Source organism: Parus major, chromosome 3 (assembly GCF_001522545.3).
Source record: "Parus major isolate Abel chromosome 3, Parus_major1.1, whole genome shotgun sequence".
In the NCBI taxonomy this organism is placed as follows: Eukaryota; Metazoa; Chordata; class Aves; order Passeriformes; family Paridae; genus Parus; species Parus major.
The window spans coordinates 51,833,013-51,851,753 of NC_031770.1; the positions used below are offsets into that span (position 1 = coordinate 51,833,013).

The 18,741-nt window shown below is 41.1% G+C and overlaps 1 protein-coding gene across 8 annotated transcripts in view; it reads right to left on the reverse strand.

Moving 5' to 3' along the window:
• The window catches only part of HIVEP2 (HIVEP zinc finger 2), a 137,688-nt gene that overhangs the window by 49,954 nt on the left and 68,993 nt on the right, over positions 1 to 18,741 (reverse strand). For 5 of the 8 annotated variants that reach the window (XM_015620959.3, XM_033512724.1, XM_015620958.3 and 2 more), the window contains one exon: positions 2,456 to 2,553. The exons of the other annotated variants lie outside the window; for them this stretch is intronic. The gene's annotated coding sequence lies outside the window, so the exon portion shown is untranslated. The remainder of the gene's footprint in view (positions 1 to 2,455; positions 2,554 to 18,741) is intronic. 8 annotated transcript variants of the gene reach the window in all.

An 18,741-nucleotide genomic window follows, 5' to 3' on the forward strand; every position in this document is an offset into this window, starting at 1 on the left:
CAAACCTACAGGAAGATTCAGCCTCCTTCTATTCACACTGTCGGGAATGAGCAGCAGGATCCAGGGGCAATGTCACAACAAAAAGAGAGACCTTGAACTTGCTTCACCCTTTGCATAGTCATTTATATTTGGGCAAAGTGGATAACAGCTCCTTTAGCACTAGCGTAGTGGTATTTTATGCTCGCTCGGCATTCACTTTACCCAGGTATAAATAGCAAAAGGTTTCAGGCAGTAGAGAATCAGGACCAGTATCTTCAAAGGATTCTCAGCCAAAATGAAGCAGCTAGTCCTCCATACCACAGCTTGCAATCTTGCTCAGCTGCAGGAAACATTGCCTGAAGGATGCCTGGCACTGCTGGTTTGGCAGCATTGCATGCTCTGGTCCTTGGAGAAAATGTGCCTCCCTACCACCCCGTGCCTAGTGGTGGAATCAGACTTCATGCAAGCTTTCACCTGTAAACTCACCTGTGTGTTCCATTTCTTAATGGGAGCCTTTTATTAGCTCACACAGCATATTTCCCACCCTACCAGTATTAAGTGCTTGCCTTAATATCCTTAGCACAGGAGGTAGTGGCACATATCATCATAGTTACAATAACACTGGTTTGAGCTATGTTAATTGAGAGCATCTATTCCAAAATTCAATTGTTCTAAACAAAAAGTGAAGTGTGCTATTACTTGGCTGACGCATTATGGGGGAGAGCTCCCAGTGTACAAGAGCCACAGCAATGAGGGCCCAATGCACACAAGTGCCATTAAGTTACACGCTAACAAAACCTGAAAAATGTATGATAAAATCCCATTTCAGAGGACAGCCACCATACCCCTTGTGTACCAAAGTTCTCAATTTTCCACTTAAATCCTGCCTGGTGAGTCAGGACATGGCCAGGTTTCCATACTGCAGCAGTGTTCCATTACTCCTCCTTATAAATTTCACACGCTGTTAATGCTTTCCAAACTGGCAACAGAGCTCAGGGGTGCATGAGGACAGCTTATTTTCCTGCTGAACTTTAAACAGAAATTCCACAGGACCTCTGGCAGGGGTAACAGCCCTGCTGACAGCCATCAGCTCACACCCTCTCGCCCACCCAGCTTTGATCCCAGGCTGTGCAGAAACATCTCGGTTGCTCTCAGAGACTGCAGAGGGGAAAGAGAGCAAGGCAGATACCCACAACTCCCATTGCAGGGAGCTTGAGAGGGACCCATAAGAACAGATATCCCATATAGCACCATCCTGGATGCAGAATATTTGGGATCAGTTCCAGTGCTGAGCAAAGGTTCAAGGGATTGCCTTTCTCAATTTAATCCCTTCTTTCACTGAGTTCATATATAGAATGGAATATAGGTCCAACATTATTTACATAATTCTGAAAAATCAGGCGGGGTTATCTCAAAATATGTTTTGTGCTTTCTTTGAACACCTTCTCCTGTGCTCATGATATCACATGAGAACCTCCAGGGTCTTCCTTAGACACCTAGGTTCTATGGCTGAAAATAAATATTGGATAATTCAAAAAAAAACAGAAAAAAAGGAAAAAAAAAGATCAATGGGAGAGATCAAACTTTCCTTAACCTTTCACTCTCTCAAGCATGTCTTATTAAATTTATTAAATTCTAAGGGCTAACAATTCTTTGACCAAAGAAGATGAGAGAGGAGGAGCTTCTCGGTGCTTCAGGTCTCCTATAGCAACAAAAGTAACAAAAGTAACTGTGTGTACACAGGCACAGTTTTTGAGACTGTGAACATGAAAACTGACCGACTTGGAACTACCAACCCAAATAAACATGGCATTGCAATCAGTAGCTGAAAATTGACCTTTTCTTGACAAGATAAATTGTCTTCTGAACTATCTGATGTCACAGTAAGACCTCTGCTGGGGATCCACCAACTCTAAGCTATGTTGGGTGTTATTGCATACAACAACATCAGCACTTTCATAAATGCAGTTTCTTCATGCCCAAGTGTTCAAGATCCAGAGGAAAAATTAAACCTTGAAAAGTACTGTGCACTTGAAATGGCAAGATTGACAAGCAGAAATCACCAACTTTTATTTTAGGACAAAGTAAATAAAAATCCCCAGATATGTCAGATATAAAATCCTCACCCCCCCCCCCCCCCCCCATATCTTGTATTCCACAAGCATACTTTTCTTCTTGTTTAGTTCAAGAAGTAGAGTCTCTGGATACTTGATACAAGAATTGAGTAAGAGAAGGGAAAACAGAAAACCAAATATGTGGACAAAGCAAAGACATCACTTCCAAATTCACAAAAACCTGCCCCAAAAGAGAAATGTCTCTAATTTCAGCAAAAGCTGACTTCAGCTGTAACAAAAGAATACGTAATCAGGATTTAAGTGTGAGTGACTTCCACATGAAGCCCTTTGAGAAGGAAAAACTGTGCTCTCAGACCCGTTCCCTCAGCTCACACAAAACCACCCTTCCTTCGCTCTCCTACCTGGCTGCTGCCATCAAAGGTGCAAGTGAGTAATGGTTCCAGTCAAAGCAATTTGGTTCACTACTCCAGCAAATATGGCTGTTGACTCTCTCCTCCACCTATTTGGAAAACAAATGTTAAAGATTTTTAACGACTGTGGTCAATTCAGCTTGCTGTTTGATTTTGTAACTAGCTGACATTGTGGTGTTGGCTACATCAGTACATGTAAGAACCTCAGAGATTGTCACAGTCCTTCTTGCTACCTTCAGAGCAATGTGGCACCAGAAATCAGCAGCTCTCCTGTGGCTTCCAGCTTGCTGTGGGCTAGAATACACATCAACTAATGCATGGCAAAGTGAAAACAACAGACATACAGGGCCAGTAGCTGCATAAAATGACGTCTTTTCAAACATAATATATACAAAAAGCAGGGTATATAACACAAAGCATGAAGTGTCTTTGGAGCACCTTTACATTTAGGCCTTGTCAATCCAAGTGTTCTGCCAAATTTCTGTCTAATTTTGAAAACATCATGCCCAAATCCTAACTTAAGAGAACATAATTTTTAATTAAATGCAAATACTTTCCTGTTCTTGAACCAGAGCAACGTGACTGCCTTTCATCCTGCTTCTTTCCTATTTAGCACTGTGCTAGAAAAGTGAGGTCACCTCTAGGAATTCCCTTTTCCATATGATGCTAGTATGTTCTAGAAAGTAAGTTATTAGTATACACTATGAAAAACAGTCATAATCCTTACATTTCTCCTTACATATGATGGCACTCTGGGAAAGACCAAAAAGAAAGCACTTCCTGTGAATATACAGACAATCACATGCATTTTGCTCAGGGCACTTTTTTTCAGGCTTCCCTGCATCCCTGAATACCCTCATGTGAGATCCCAGGTGATGTGATGGGTCACAACAAGTGTGAGCATCCCAGGTGGATGTGCTCCTGCACAGGGCAGCACTACAGGGTTGCACAGGGTTCCAGCAAGAAGTGCAGCTCATGTCACCCCTTCTCCTGCTCTTTTTCCCTGGCTGTGTCACTGGGCCCTGGCTGGCTACCATCTCAGGTGATCAGAAGAAGGTATGTGCTCCTCAAGGGCTTACACAAGTCATGGTAGAGGAGCATGTCAAAGGACTTGGAGAGGAAAATCTCAAACTTATCACACCTAACTTGCAGGTTTGTGCCTGTGGCCTGACCATACCATACCCTGAAGCCAAAGCAAACTTCCTTCTGCTTCCAGCAGGGAAAGCCTGTCCTCTGTGGGGTGGGCAACACAGGGTGTTCCACAGCTACCAGAGCACAGATGTGAGCCAGTGGAAACAGGGTGCCAAAAGCTGAAAGGTAAAGCAGGCCTGAACTGGCTGGAAGCAAAACAGATACACTTCTGCTGTTTTTCCCTGCAATGTTTGCTACCAGCAACAAAAACAAATAGCAATGATAATGTGTTATTGACCAGCAATGTCAACAGCAGTCTATACAGGCATCTGAGTATATGAAATAACACATGCTCTGGCTGCAGCCCCTGGCGCTTTATCACACCAATCTACAGCTTTCTAGGAAATTGTCTGGGTGTAAAGCCAGGAATCACTTCTGAACCTTTGAACAGACACGGCCCAATATGGTTTTAATCTGCTGGTGAAACCTTGGCACAGCTCTACTCAAGGGCAAAACACTGTATTTAGCAGGGCCAGCATTACAATCGCTACTCTTACAACTGACCTGAAACATGTCCCAGCCAAAAAAGCAAAGCAAAGCAATAAAGAAGTCACAAGTCCTTATTCTCTCATCCTTCAGAAGGACCATGGGGTACTCTGGACTGTAGCATCCTCCCCCTGGTGTGGCATGGACACCTTCCAGCCCTAAAGCAGATCCCCCTCTACTTCCACAGGCTGAACTGTTTTTAGTGATGCTAGCTACACTTGCACAAAGTTATTTTTAATTAATATGCATCATGAACTTGTTTATCCTATCTGCAACCTAAAGACAAGGGGTTTTAATCTCATTTACACTCAATCCTCTCTATGGCACCCTGGCAGAAGAAAAGACTTCCACGAAAAGAGAATAAAGCCATAAGCGATGTCATTTATGGAACAAAACTACACTCCTGCTGCTCTGACTTCATAGAGAGGGTTTAAATTGAAATCCATAAGGCACACTATATTCCATTTTGCCTTAACTTATTTTAGCTCAAAACTGATGGGATCCAATGTCTTTCCTCTTGCTGTGGTTATCTCACTGTCTTCAGCATGGTTCCTCAAAGAATACTCTAGCATCTGATGCATTCAATGCAGGCTGGATCAGTTTCCGAGTATTTAAGAAACTTAATCATTACTTACAAGGAGGCAAAATATTATCCAAACCCAGATCTGGTTAAGGACAGCAGGGTTTTGTCCTGCCAGTAGAAGTGCATCTCCTTACTAACCTAGCATCTCTCAGCAGCACTGGCTCTAGCAAGCATGACATGGTCTGAAGGAACAGCAAACCTGCTTTCTGTTTCTGTCTCTATCAAGCCCAGACAACACATGTGTCACCAAACAGGACTTTGCTGCCTAATTAAAGTTCCCAGAATTATTGTTTGGATAGTAAAACCAGGAACTTTTAATTTGTTTTTATCACTGCATTAATAAAAATTTGAGTGATCCTTTGTTCTTTTGCTTCAGAAGAAAATTAATGTGTCTCCAATGCCTGCCCACCAAAGACAGACAGCAATGCAAGCACCACTGCTGAGCATTTTCTAGTGTTTATAAATTGATAGGTCTCTTTTTACGACTAACAAATGATTGGACAAAAGGAAATGACCTCAAGTTGCATCAGAGGAGGTTTAGATTGGATATTAGGAAAAAACTTCTTTGTGGAAAGAGTTGTAAAGCCTTGGAACAGGCTGCCCAGGGCAGTGGTTGAGTCACCATCCCTGGAGGTATTTAAAAGGCATGCAGATGTGGCACTTGGGGATGAGGCTTAGTCATGAACTTGGCAGTGCTGGGTTAACAGCTGGACTTCCAACCTAAATGATTCTGTGATTCTATTTGGTCATACCTGGTCATGACTCTCTTAATCTCCTGCAGTTGTTTGCCAGCTGCTGGGACTATGAATAGACAAGCTCATCAGAAGGGAAATGAGAGTATGAAAATCACAGCATGTCTCACTGTTTGGAAGAGCTTTTCCAATTTGAACTTTGCCTCTCAAACGCTCTGGGAATAGCCTTTTACATGGGACCTGGAAACACAGGCCGAAGTGCTCTGATAATGACTCTTACACCATCTGCTTTTGAAAGACTGCTAGCAGCCTTGGCAATCTCTGTAATCATTTTCTAGTTGTAAAACTACACCTTCAGTGGTGAAACAAAAATGTAACAGAGACATCTGCATCATCTGACCATAAGAATGAATCAATACCATGTATCAACAACAGAATCTTTGCTTTATGTTACTTCCTATGTATTTGTTAAACTGACACAGTAAGGTCTGTTGAGGGTAGGGGGGTATACAAGGATATAGATTCCTGTGCACCTTCCAAAGCAAAAAAAGTCAGAAATCTCATGTGTATTTTAATCAGAAACTAACATTTTTGGAAAGCAACTGGATAATATTTTACTGTTAATTATTCAAAGATTCTGAAATAGTACAGTAAACAGGGGATATTGCTTCAAGTGTACAAAGGGCAAATAAAGCCATGCCTGTGTCACTCCTTGACTGTATTGCAAAAGACAGCATTCCAGCACAGACTGTAACCTACCATGGTTTGGGAATTTACCTAAAGCCTCACATTGACCAGGTCTGTAAGGTGCCATGAAGTTGCAGCCAGGCTCCAGGATTATACAGAATAATTTGTACTAAAAAAGAGCCAGGCAATACAGGTAGAAAAATGTGCACACTTCTGCAGTGCATCAACAAAACACTTGAATTCACATCTGGTAACTCAAAACAGTGGGGCTATATGTAAATCTCCCACTCTAAACCATCTTGCATGAGTTCTCTATTTATAGATATTTTCTGACTTAATGCAATGAATTGACCATAAAAACTTCTGTACTGTAATATGCAGAGAGGGTGAAGCCAGAGTGGATTTTTTAATATTTTAATTTTTTTCATTTTCTCATTTTTCTTTTTGATCCTTTTCTCCTTTTCAAACACAGAAGGTCCATAGGACTCTGTGAATTATCATCTGTAATGGGAGAAATAAGAAGTCTAAAATCTGTTTGATTGCAGCTATGATGCATTAAGTTCCAGGCATCAATCTCAATCGCAGCACTTTTGCTCCAAATGAGCAATATTTTATAGTTATCGCTCTCTAAACAAAACGATTTATTATACACACAATTTGATAGCTACCCCAGCTAAGACTAGAAGCAAAAAAGTCTCCTGACATGAGGAAGGTAAAAGCAATGTCATACTTTAAATTGACTTCGTATGATCAATGCCAGAAGACAATCATCTGTGAAATGATGTTCATGCCCTGATCAAATGCAATCATACCATATGCAATTGAATTTGGAAAAAGTGGAAGAAAATTACTCCCATTAGTTTACTGGTGTTCTTAATGTGTTCCCACAAATCATCTTTGAATAGATGAATTAAAATACTTAAAGCAACTCTACCTTTGCCCTCTTAGTTCCAGGTCATTCTGTCAGCTCCTGATACAGCAGAAATATGGTTTTCTACAACCAGTTTGATAAAATTAATGGCTCAAATCTTGAGCTACTTCCAAAGTAAAAGGCATATAATTTATTTTTTGATTCAAATGTCTCTATGCTGTAAACATTTTTGTCTTCATTATTAAAACAGGAAGAGATTTGAAGCCTGATTTATTTTTCAGAATATATGCTTCTTTTGTTTTCCACAATTTTCTCAGTAGGAGTATGATAGTCCATTTAAATTTGTTTTGTAGACAGCTTTTCTTCATTTTGGTATCCTGCTAACACCATGTTGCAGATCTCAATGCAAAGAGCACCAAGAAATCCATGTAAAATTTCAGTTAGTTCAAATTTGTACATGCATAAATTTATATGCATACGTATGTGTTTATCCACATAATTATATGTATATATCCATATATGCATATTTATACAAATTATATAAATAAAGAATAGACATATTTACTATTGCATGTATCTTAGTGGAGCTGTTTTTTTTGTCTCTCAGGCTCTGCAATTCAAACAAAATTTAACTAAATGGAACATCTATGAACTTTGTTTACTTTACACATAGGTAATTCACTTTATTAAAACCAAGAACCTAACTTCTTCTTGGGAGCCTCCCTATGTTATCTCCTCTGTCTTCAGAGCCCAATCTGCACAGAAGCTTATTTTGCTGCCACCACTGAAACTATGATTTTGGGTTACTTTTTTTCACTTCAGCCAGGAGCTAAATTAGCAAGAGCACATCCCCCTAAGTATAGGTCCATAACCTCACAGCAAATAACAGTTTAGACACTGCCAGCTGAGACGAGCACCCTCACCAACCAGGCTTGATGCTTTTAGACAATGGTCAAGCTGACAATTGACACGGTGTCCTCAAACGCACATTGCTCAACCCATTTGCCCAGCCTGCTGCTGCCAAGAGGGCTGTTTGTGCAGGCAGCTGGCAGGAAGATGGGAGTACATCTGGCGATCCTCCGAGAGTAGGCCGGGAAAATGAAAACATCAGGTCTCAGCCAAGCCCAAGATAGGATTCTAGGTAAAGCTCCCGCTCCATGGGATCCAAACACGCTCTTTGGCAAAACAGACTCTGGCAAAATCAGCATGAGGAACCTCCCACACTGAGTGGCCTTGGCTTCCATTCTCTCTTTTAATGACTACCCTGCTATGACACCCAAAAAAACCCAATGGGTTTGGGAAAACTTTGGGGAAACCAATGTAGCCAGGTGCACAATGAAAAAACTGAGGCAGAGGCACTAAGTGGTCACTAAGGCCACTAAGCAGGTAGGCTGCAACATAGCAGGTATCCCTAGACCATGGCAATCACCTGAGCTGTCAAAACCATCTCCATGGAAAGACCATTGCAACATCAAGCCCATGGCAGAGTAATGGCCATAGTGCTGGACAATCTCAGCAATAGGTGAAAGCTAACTTGTCTCTGAGAAGCTGGCAACTGGTCAGACATGCAGGATATCAGGAGGGACGTGGGATGTCTGTGAGCAATAGTTTTGTCAGCAGGGAAAACAATCTAAGGACCTAGGGTCTGTTTACAGAGTTTTGTTACCTGCAAAATCTAAGCCAAGGTTCCCTATAAAATAAAACTAAGAGCTCAATGAGTCTGGTGTTAAAAGTATAGACTGCACTCAAGGCAGTCTGAATTTAGACCAGATAAGCTGGGATCAGTCTTGGACAGTTGCAGAGACAACTTGTACAGCACAGGATTACATAACTGCTGTTTCAGGTTGGCAGCCCCAGCGTAACACCATCACTGGCAGCTGATCATTTGTCTTGAAAATCTGACCCGGCCACCAGACCATCTCTGAGCACACACTTCTATAGCACTTCTGCTGGACATCATGGGATCTCTTTACAAGGAAACTACCTCACTATCCCTTGTTATTGCCACATCTAGAAAGGGACTTTTTAAAGTGTCCTCTCTCCCAGTCCCTCCACTCTGGTCCTCCAGGTCTTAGGACTACCAAGAGAAAGGCAGCAGTGAAGTCTTTGGTCCTCCTCAGTGAGGCAAGATCCCTCTGCACCACTCTTGGGGTGTGCTCAGTAAGCCAGTAATTTGTCATGAGCGTGGGCCCTATCCATACATGGCAGGCTGGAGGAGGAATGACCTCAAACTCCGCTTCTAATCCAGGGGGCGTTGCCAAAGCACGGTGTTTGAGTTTGATGCATGAAGCGCAGGGATATTTTCAGCTACTGAATCACACTTTTGGCTCCACAGCTAACTTGAACTTCTCCTTAGTTTTGTTTGCAATTTTTCACGTTTTCCGATCACCACTGACTCTAAGAAAAAGAAAAATAGGTGGCGTTTTAAAGGAAAAAACCCTACATAATCACAAATGTGAAGGTTTTTATTTTTTTTTAATCAATTTTATTTTAATAACTTCTATTTTATTCTCTTGCATGCGTGGAGAAGTGAAGTTAAACAAATTACTAAAAGATTATGGTGCACCACCAATGTCTGGCTTCTTTATTTCATGTTCTAAATATATGCTATTAAATTCTGCCAGTGAATGTTTTCTAATGATTTTTGTGTCCAACACAAGAATGAAAGAACCTGAAAATCAAGGCAGTGTAACAGCAGTTAGCTTGGACACAGCCACACAAGAGCTCTTAGCTATGTACTTCTACAGTTGAAGCAAAATATTTTGCTATACTTGCCCCATAAAACCATATTCACTTTACCACAATTCACAACCATAATTTGAAACTGGCAGCAATGAAGAAGCAAAATGTCATTTTACAATACAAAAGGCATAAGTCTTAATTGGCTGATCCTGCCCATTACAACTGCATCACCTCTCTGTCACTGTGGCCTGAGCCTACTATCACTGATTTGGGAAGAAAGCTCTGGAGGAGAAATTACACAACCTCATTCACAGCTAAACAAGTCATTTAAGCATATGTTTAATTCCATCTCTAATCAGTAAAGTCAATTCAGCAAAGCAAAGCATGTACTCAAGTCAAAAGTGAATAGGTAGTGTGCATCTTTTTGAATATTATTTTTTCACAGAGTGAGGATGTTGCACAAAACTTCCCTTGATTTCCTTTGGAGCTCATCAGGTTGGAAGAAGGTAGAATTCAGCTGTTAATCAAACTGTCACTAATCCATGTAAAGTACTAGTCTGCTTAACTCATCCATAGCCTGGTTAAGTAAAAACAAATTTTAAAAAGGCCATGGGACATATACTTGGAGTGGACATATATATACAGACATATACATACTACTCATGGATTGCAGGGACCACAGAGGCAGGAGCCAACACAAAAAAACAAGGTAAGAAGCTACCATGGGATATTCTGATATTGCTGATGAGCCTCACTGAGCCTTTGCACAGAGTGAATTGAGAGCTTTTCTTATCTACTGGAAGAATAGTGAAAAATAATGGGCCTTTTGACTATTCATTTACATTTTCCTCATGTGGCAGTAGTGGGGATAAAAAACACACTACTTTGCTAAGGAATGTGGCTCTTCCCTTGATGGACTGAAGTAACAGGGCAGCCTCTAACATCATCTGAAACCCATTCTTTTCCTTTAAATTTCCTTCTGTCTTTGCAAGCAACATTAATCTAACAGAGACAACTTCCAGCCAAGCACAGATCCCCAGGAGCATTCCTCGACTGCAGACAAGTGGGAAAGGAAAAGCCTGTTGCAAAGGGCTGGAACCAGTCATGGGGAATTTATGCCCAGCAGCAGGCTGCACCATTTGCCTGCCTCTGCCCTTCTCCCCAGATGAAGGAGCCTTATCTACCTTTGCAGATATCAGAATCAATTACAAATACCATGGGGCTGCCCTAAATTATGCTCTGCTGCCTGAGGCTGCTTTCTGCCAAGCTCCCAAGCTAGTCCCCGTAGAAAAAAGCTGTGAGGAATGTGGGGAAGGGAGCGCTGAGGGCCAGGCTCTACCTGTTCTTCCGCTCCTCCAGCTGCTGTCAATGCACTGACTTGTTCTGTGTTTGAGATTGCAATCTGTCCCTGCCCCAAAGGTGCTGCCAACTGCATAAATGTTTTCAGAAATTAAACAAGTCCAGAAAAATGCACATTAGGCAAACATCTTCTCTCTTCCCAGATGACACAACATGGAGCACCAAGCACAAACAAAAATGGACCAAAGAAAACACTGAGGCATTATGGAAAAAAACTCATTCAGTGAAGGGCTTCTCTGCCCTCTTTACAGCTATTAGGACAGTGATAATGCTGAACTGGCTGGTCAGCCCCAAAAATTGGATAAATTGAGACGCAGAAGAGGCAATTGAAAGCAAGGAGACAAACTTAAAATAAAATAAGCAAAAATAAGTGAGACAACAGATGGAAAGCAGAAATGCAAAGTCTAAACTGCAGCTGTAATTCTGCTGGTAATAGTCACAGCTAAGGGTAGTTCAGTTTGCTTTCCAGTTTTGGAGAGGAAAAGAGTTTTCTTATTAAAAAACCCCAACTTGTTAGCAGAACTGCTCTGGGTTTTCCCCAGATATTTTGTGGGACGGGAAAATTATTTTTCTCCAAGCCTAGGAATGCAGAAACACTTCTAAGAAAGGGCAAAATTCTGACAAACCTCTGGTGTTGTGCTAGTAGTGTTGGGAGGGGAGAGGAAGGTCACATCAATAAAATCTATAGCCACAAGTGAAAGAGCTGTGTTTTAGTTGCTGCTGGCCAGGGGTCAGTCCCTGGCACTGTTCAGATCTCTCCCATGGTAGCACAACTTCCTTAGTCTTTCTCTTTTACTAGCATGACTGTTAAAATTAGGCAGGAAAAGGGTAGTTATTGTTGTAGCAATGTTTTTGTAGGTTTATTTGGCAGCTTTTCTAGTAGGATTTTAGTATAGTTTTGATAACATGCAAGTATGGGAAAGAAGGATTTCCACATTGGCCAAAGAAACAGTTGTGGCAAGACTACCTATTTTTAACATGGTTTATTCCTAGCACTATTTCAGACACAGTATTTTCTCTCCCATCTGTTGACACAGTTGTTTTGTTTCTCTAAAGACAGAGTTGTCTGTCTCTTGGAGAAAAAAAACCGAGCACCAACACCATGAATAGTTGCAGAGAAAAACATGAGACCAAAACCCGATCAAACAGCGATCTGGTCAAAAGGTTACTGGCAAAGCTTTATGACTGCAATGTACAGAAATTCTTCGGATGCCTCTTTAAATTTACATCAGGTATTTTAAGTGTGACTGTGAATCTTTAAAATTCAGATCTGGTATACTCAACAACTAACTATGATGGTTTATTGATCTAAGGGGTCTGACAGCAAAGCTGCTATTGGAGAAATGCACCAGTCTGCTCGAGAGGAATGCAGACACAGAGGAAGATGCAAACACTTTCTTTAATAAGGGAAGGAAAATGTAATGAGAGCACCAAGGGGAAAACATAAACCCCAAAGGCTGATAAAAATTAAACTGGTAAAACAGGATGAAACATTAAGCAATCCTTCTAATACTCAGGTTGCCAGGCTGTTTTCTCTGATTTTTAATGATAATTTTTTGCTTTGCTGGACTGCTGGAGTTCATGCTTATAACCTCACAGGCAATCTGAAAACCTTATCTCTTCTCAGGCATTTCAGGCAGCTTGAGAGCTGGTAGGTGAAAGCAAATAAAACTGAAGTATGGCGAAGGTAGGACCTCTGCAGATCACTAAAGCACCTCTGTTCTTGTAGGACAGCCTATTTGCTGGAAAAGCTGCAATATGAAAACCTGATATATTAAAGGTCAAGACTCCAATACAGAGCAGACTCATCTGTATTGTGTTTTAATTTCTTTTTATGCCGAGAGGTGCCTAGGGTTCTGAAGAGGTGACAGAAAGATAAATCATGCATGACAAACTGGAACAGAAGACAAGGCTGTATCCAGAATAGGATAGCTCTGCTGGTGCAGCTGTCTGAGCACACTGTACTGACAGTGTTCCCAGCACTTCAATCGTACCAGCAAAATTATGTTATTTGCTGGCACAGCTTTTTCCTGAGGTCCATCTTCCCTCACCCAACACACTAAAAGTGTTTCAGTAAAAGTGAAGGTTTGTTCTAAGTGTATCCACAGTGAGAGCTTTTGTGCGTGTTAGAGATCAAGTCAAGGACCATGCCTCTTTACACCTTGGGCCAAGACAGCAGAGACAACAATGATCTTTAAAACAGGCATGTTCTTCATTTGACTGGAGTAAGAAGTCCTTTGTAAAGGCTTCAATACTGGCTTCTGCCCTTACTGGGAATCTTACCTTCTCATGCACTTTTGCAGAAATGCAGAGATAAAATGTCTGACCACACGCGCCCTTATCAGAAAGGTTATGTTATTTCCACAAGCAGAAGTTTCCAGCGCTCCCATGACTGACCCCAGCTCCTGCTCCACCCCCCTTCTGTGGAAGGCTCACCCAGCTGGCCCTGCCCACATCAGTGAGGCTGAGCTCGGGCCAAGCACCCTTCCCCAGAGCCACGGGAAGGGGGAAGCAGACACTGGGCTTGGTGCTGCTGCCTGCTGCAGGCACCGCCTTCTCCCAGGATGGAGAAGGGAGGACAATGATGTACTGAGACATGGGGGGAAAATTATGCCAAACCAAGTGTCTGATACTGTGTGGGCAGTTCAAGAAAACAACCAAATTCACCAAGACGATGAAAACTGATTTAGGATGTATTTTAAAAATAATTTTATTAGATAGCTTTCAAGAGCTATGTGAAAAGTTATTTTCCAGGTGTGCTATATGGTATGACCTACTGGTCACCATTATTTAAGCGATTTAACATTTTAAGACTCTTGTCTGTGATTCTCATAAGTGACTTTCACATGCCTTTGAAGAAATTAGGACCAGCAAACGATCTGGCAGCATGCTCATACATGGTTTTCAGCCTGTTAAAAGGGCTTACTTGCTTACCTGCCTTTGGTTAGACAATGTCTACAACTGCAGTCGTTGGTCACCCAGTATTATCTAATTTTTTATAAAACATACAGTACCTATTTCTGGAAGGCTGGACTTACTCCAGGCTACTATGGTTTCCATAGACAGGAAGCTTGAAGGTTTGGGATTAAAACAGCAGGAGGTTGCAAAGAAAATTGAGGACCTGGAAATAACAACTGATAGTCCTGACGCAATCATCACCGAGCACACTGCAGCTCTGAAAAATGTAATCAACAGCCTGGAGAATAACCTCAGATAAAAGGCTAGGTTTTGGAGGCCAGTGGAAAGCTCCTGCAAGGACAGTTACAAGACAGGTTTTGGTACACTTTTCTGTAAGAGTTTCAAGAATTTCTCCTTAGCATCATGTTGGAAAACATGATATAAAAGCTTGTAGCTATCCAAGCTATCCCGGCACATCTCATTTAAAGGAAAATGTTGTTGGCTAAGGGCTGTGACAGCTCGTCTTCCTCTAGCTATAGAAGCTGAAGGTCCTTCTGTCCCTACTTGTTCCATGCTGGCTGAAGGCTCACATTTCTACCTCATTCAGTGTGAGCCCTCCACTGACCTTCAACCAAAGCCAACCCAGATGGCTTTGTCTGGAGTAAGAAGCAGAGCACTTCTACAGCTCTTCTGACAAGGTAGGGTGGTGGGGTAGTAATCTCCAGCCTGTAAGCAATGATGACCCATGGGCAGAGGGTCATCTTTAACCTGTGCAGTCCCTTGCAATTCCTGTCCACTGTCTGAGATCTGAAGCACTGATAAAGAGTTATAGAAAAGGCAAGATGGCAAGTTAAACTTGCTGCATCACTAAAGTAATAGCTGAAGAAATAAGCTAACCAGACACACTACTGAACGTAAAGCACTAAATAAAAATTTGTGTGTGGTACTATGTGGAAACCACTATGATGTGGTACAAGACAGAAGACTCATTTCTTCAGAGCAGACACACAGGTTTTATCCTGAATTTTCAGAGATCATGAATGTTGATGTAGACAAAGTACCCCCTTGAATATCCTTTTGTGATATTCAAGACAAGAAAGAATAAAGTACGGACTCCAAATAGTGTACTAAACCAATCCCTCTCTAAATTGTCTTTTTAATAATGCCCAGAAAGCTCATTAAAAAGCAATATATTTTAAGAAAAAAATTACTGACCTTTGAAACACATATGATAGTGCAGGTGAGCAGATCCTCCACTAAATTTGATGCCTGTGCTCCAAAAGCTAGGTGCCAGGACAGATACCATAACACTAAATGGCAGAAAGAGACTGGCTGACTTAAAGAGACTGGCAGAGATTAGCTTAACCTGGTTTCTGAGGACGTTTCACATTAACGTATGGTATCTTCAAGGCCTGGTTGCTCCAGGAAACAGAGAAATGGCAAAACAGGTTTTTAGACTACCTTTGCTTTCTCTGCTGCATTCAGCTGAGCTTTGGTGCAGCTGCAAGCAAAAGACTAAGGGGTATAAGGTGCCAATTTCACTAAAACTTGTACCCTTAAACCCTCAAGGTTTGATTTTATGTAAGGGCTCCCACTTAAAAATTAGTAGAACCAGCAAAATGGTGAGAGGCCACTCTGACTGTAGAAGATTCAACCAAGGAAAAACTGCCCTAGGAAAGGAGATAAGAAAGGTGGCACAGGAGTTAAAAATGCTTTTGGATAACAGAGTTAACACATAAGGCCCAAAGAAATATTTCTACCAGGAAAACATAGTGCCACTATTAAGAAACATAAGAAATCAAGCTAAAGGCTTCTCATGAAGAATAAAAGGCACAACAAACCACAGTGATCACTCAGAAATTCAGATATAATGAATGGTTAAGAAAAGTGATAAGGTAGGAAATAAAGGACAAAACAGATCCCTACTGAACTCTACATCTCCAAAGAATTATTCAAATTCTGACTTGAGCATTCCAGAGATTAATACCATCAATTCTGATTCAGGCAGCTAAAACAGATATATTAAAATTTAGTCAGTTATGTTCCAAACCATTATTGCACTGTTCTAGAACCTTTGTGACCACCATAAACTACTTACACTCTTATAGAAGAGCAAGCACTCAAAGAAAATAAGCTATTTTTTCTGTCAGGACTATTTCATGGGAGACAAGCAGAATAATGAGATCCCAGGAAGAGGCTCCAGGCAGAGCCTGATGAACTTTGCATGACCTTAGGACAGGTAAAGCTCACCACTTCTCTAAGGATTGCTTACTAATACACCAACCCTAAAGCAGTTTCAATTGTGATTAAAAGAGGATAAGTAAAAGGAGTCAGAAATAACTTTGCTGGGGCTACTCCATTTCTTTCATTCTGACAAGACAAAAAAAATTCTTAACTTGAACTGCAAGATGCAAGTTTTGGCACCTATGTTCCACTGCTTTTCATACCATTTCATTACAGCTAGTCCTGGCAATAAGCAACAAAGTCCTCAGTGGGCTTGCAGATCATCACAACAACATGATTAGAAAACTTGATCCAAATATCATAAAAGTCAATGGAACCTGGATTGAGACCAAAGAGAAAAGCTCTTCCCTGCCAGGCGTGATTAGCTGTACATCACGTTGCTCCTGTGGATGAAAGTGAATCTTTGCCCATGCATCAATTTTAATTACTTAACAATAGAGCCTGCTTTTGAACAATGTAGTGTCATGAAAGAAAACATAACCTGGCATTAAGAAAACGTGTCTTCAATTAAAAATTCCACTGACTACAGTCACTGTTGAGTAAGACTCTCACACTATTACTTAAGGGTATGCACACACATACAAACGCATGCAGCAGCTTACTGATCTGTAGGTCCTCTAAACCCTCCCCTGGGAACCTGCACCACAATAGACATTTGTAGCAGGAGAGATGTAGCTCATGTGATCATGGGGACACAGATTGTATCTCACCTCCTGTGTGAGATTATTCTCTAAAATTCTATAAATTTCCTATCTTTAAAATTTGGAGACATTCCTGTGAAAAAAAAAAAGTATAATTCTACAAAAAAAAACCCAAATGTTTTAAGTATAGCCTAAATATTTATAAGATATTTTTATTTTTAATACCAATTTCCAGAGATTATTCCTAAATACAAACACACTATTCAATTTATGTAATAATTATTTGGCATTTTACATCTGCAATAAATGCAAAGCAATATTGCTCATATTTTTATCTTACATGCTGTTCTTAGTGCAGAGGGCTTTTTTGTCAATAAGGCTGTAATAACTGATAAACTGAAAGAACAAGTCAGTGTGACAAGAGTTGAACCTGAAGAGAACAAAAATCACAGAAATATTTGGGATGGAAGCCACCTCTAAAGGGGTCATCCTAGGTCACCTTTAATAGTCACTTATCTAGTCGAGCTGTGACTGACTCCACACCCTCCCATGGCAGTTTGCTCCACTGACCTAGATGTTGTATAGTAGTAACCCCTTTCCAATATCGAACAGCCTAGAGCAAAGTACTCTCTGTTGTAGTTTAACCACCGTATTTCCCCCCAATTTATCTTCAGCAACATATAAAAATACCTTCCCCTGCTCATTCCAGCCCTTGCAGATACATATGTGCACCTAAAGCTCTCAATTGAGCTCTCTCCAGACCCAATGTACCTAGATTTTTTCCTCAAACACACTCTCAGCTTGATTTTGGAGTTTTCCATCTTCCTGAAGAGTGCTGTGAATTGAGGTTGCCCCTTGGTTCTTTGATTGTGTGGACTGAAGAGAATTTTAAATATTGGTACCAAGTCTAGTTAGGAATTTAATTTATGAGGTTTGAAGTTAAAAATATGTCATTGCACAACTCCCTGCTTTATAGTGGCATTTGTTCTTTCAAATTTAATATTGTTCTCCCAAGAGATACCTAAAGAAAACCCCACATACAAGATCAATACTCAGATAAATGAAATAGCTGGAATTTAATACCACTCTTCTTCAGGATGTGCCCTGTAATTCCAGAGAACTTCCACCCACACAAAGAAAGAGTGTTACCTCCCTGCATAACTTTATGTCACCTCCATTAGGGATTGCTGAGAATGAAGCCACATCAGCACCAAGATTACCTGAATATTTACACAGAACATCTGGAGGCTGTTGAGACCACACTAAATTCCAGCAGCAGGAGCTTAAAAGCTACTTCTGATATGCCTGGTCTGCAGTCATGGCCCATATACTTTGATTTCTAAGTAACACCCTTCACCTGATACATGTGACACACCTGTGCTCCCAAGACAGAGGAGTTCCAGGAGCACAGGAGAAGCTGGTGGCCTCCTCATGCTTACAGAGGGAGTCTTTGGCTGAGCTGCCTGGAGTCACACGCTGTGTGTGCAAGGTGTGTGCCACCAAGCATCCACCTGTCCCAACTCTGCCAATGCCTAACACAGACCCCTCTGAGTGATGTCAGAGCAACCCATAAAGACAGACCAGGGTGGTCAAGTTCTCCATCTGTGACAGAACACCTGTGCTGGTTTTGATACCTGAGAAAATGCAGTTTCCACAACTGTGGATTTAAAATACAGCATTCATTTGGTGTGTCATTGTAACATGATATCTGGGAATTATTACAGGCAAATCAATTATTTGCCTGTAACATAAAACAAGTCTATTTTCCCAAGGAAAATACATGCCTAAAGTGCTACAGACACATGAAGAGGAGACTTATTTTCCTCTGTTTAGACACAAAGACTGGCAGAGCCTATCTGAACAGCTCTGCTCCACTGTTACTTTAAAGGGCTGCAATATAAGACGCATCCAACTTGTTTTCAGAATCAAAACACAGAAGGTTT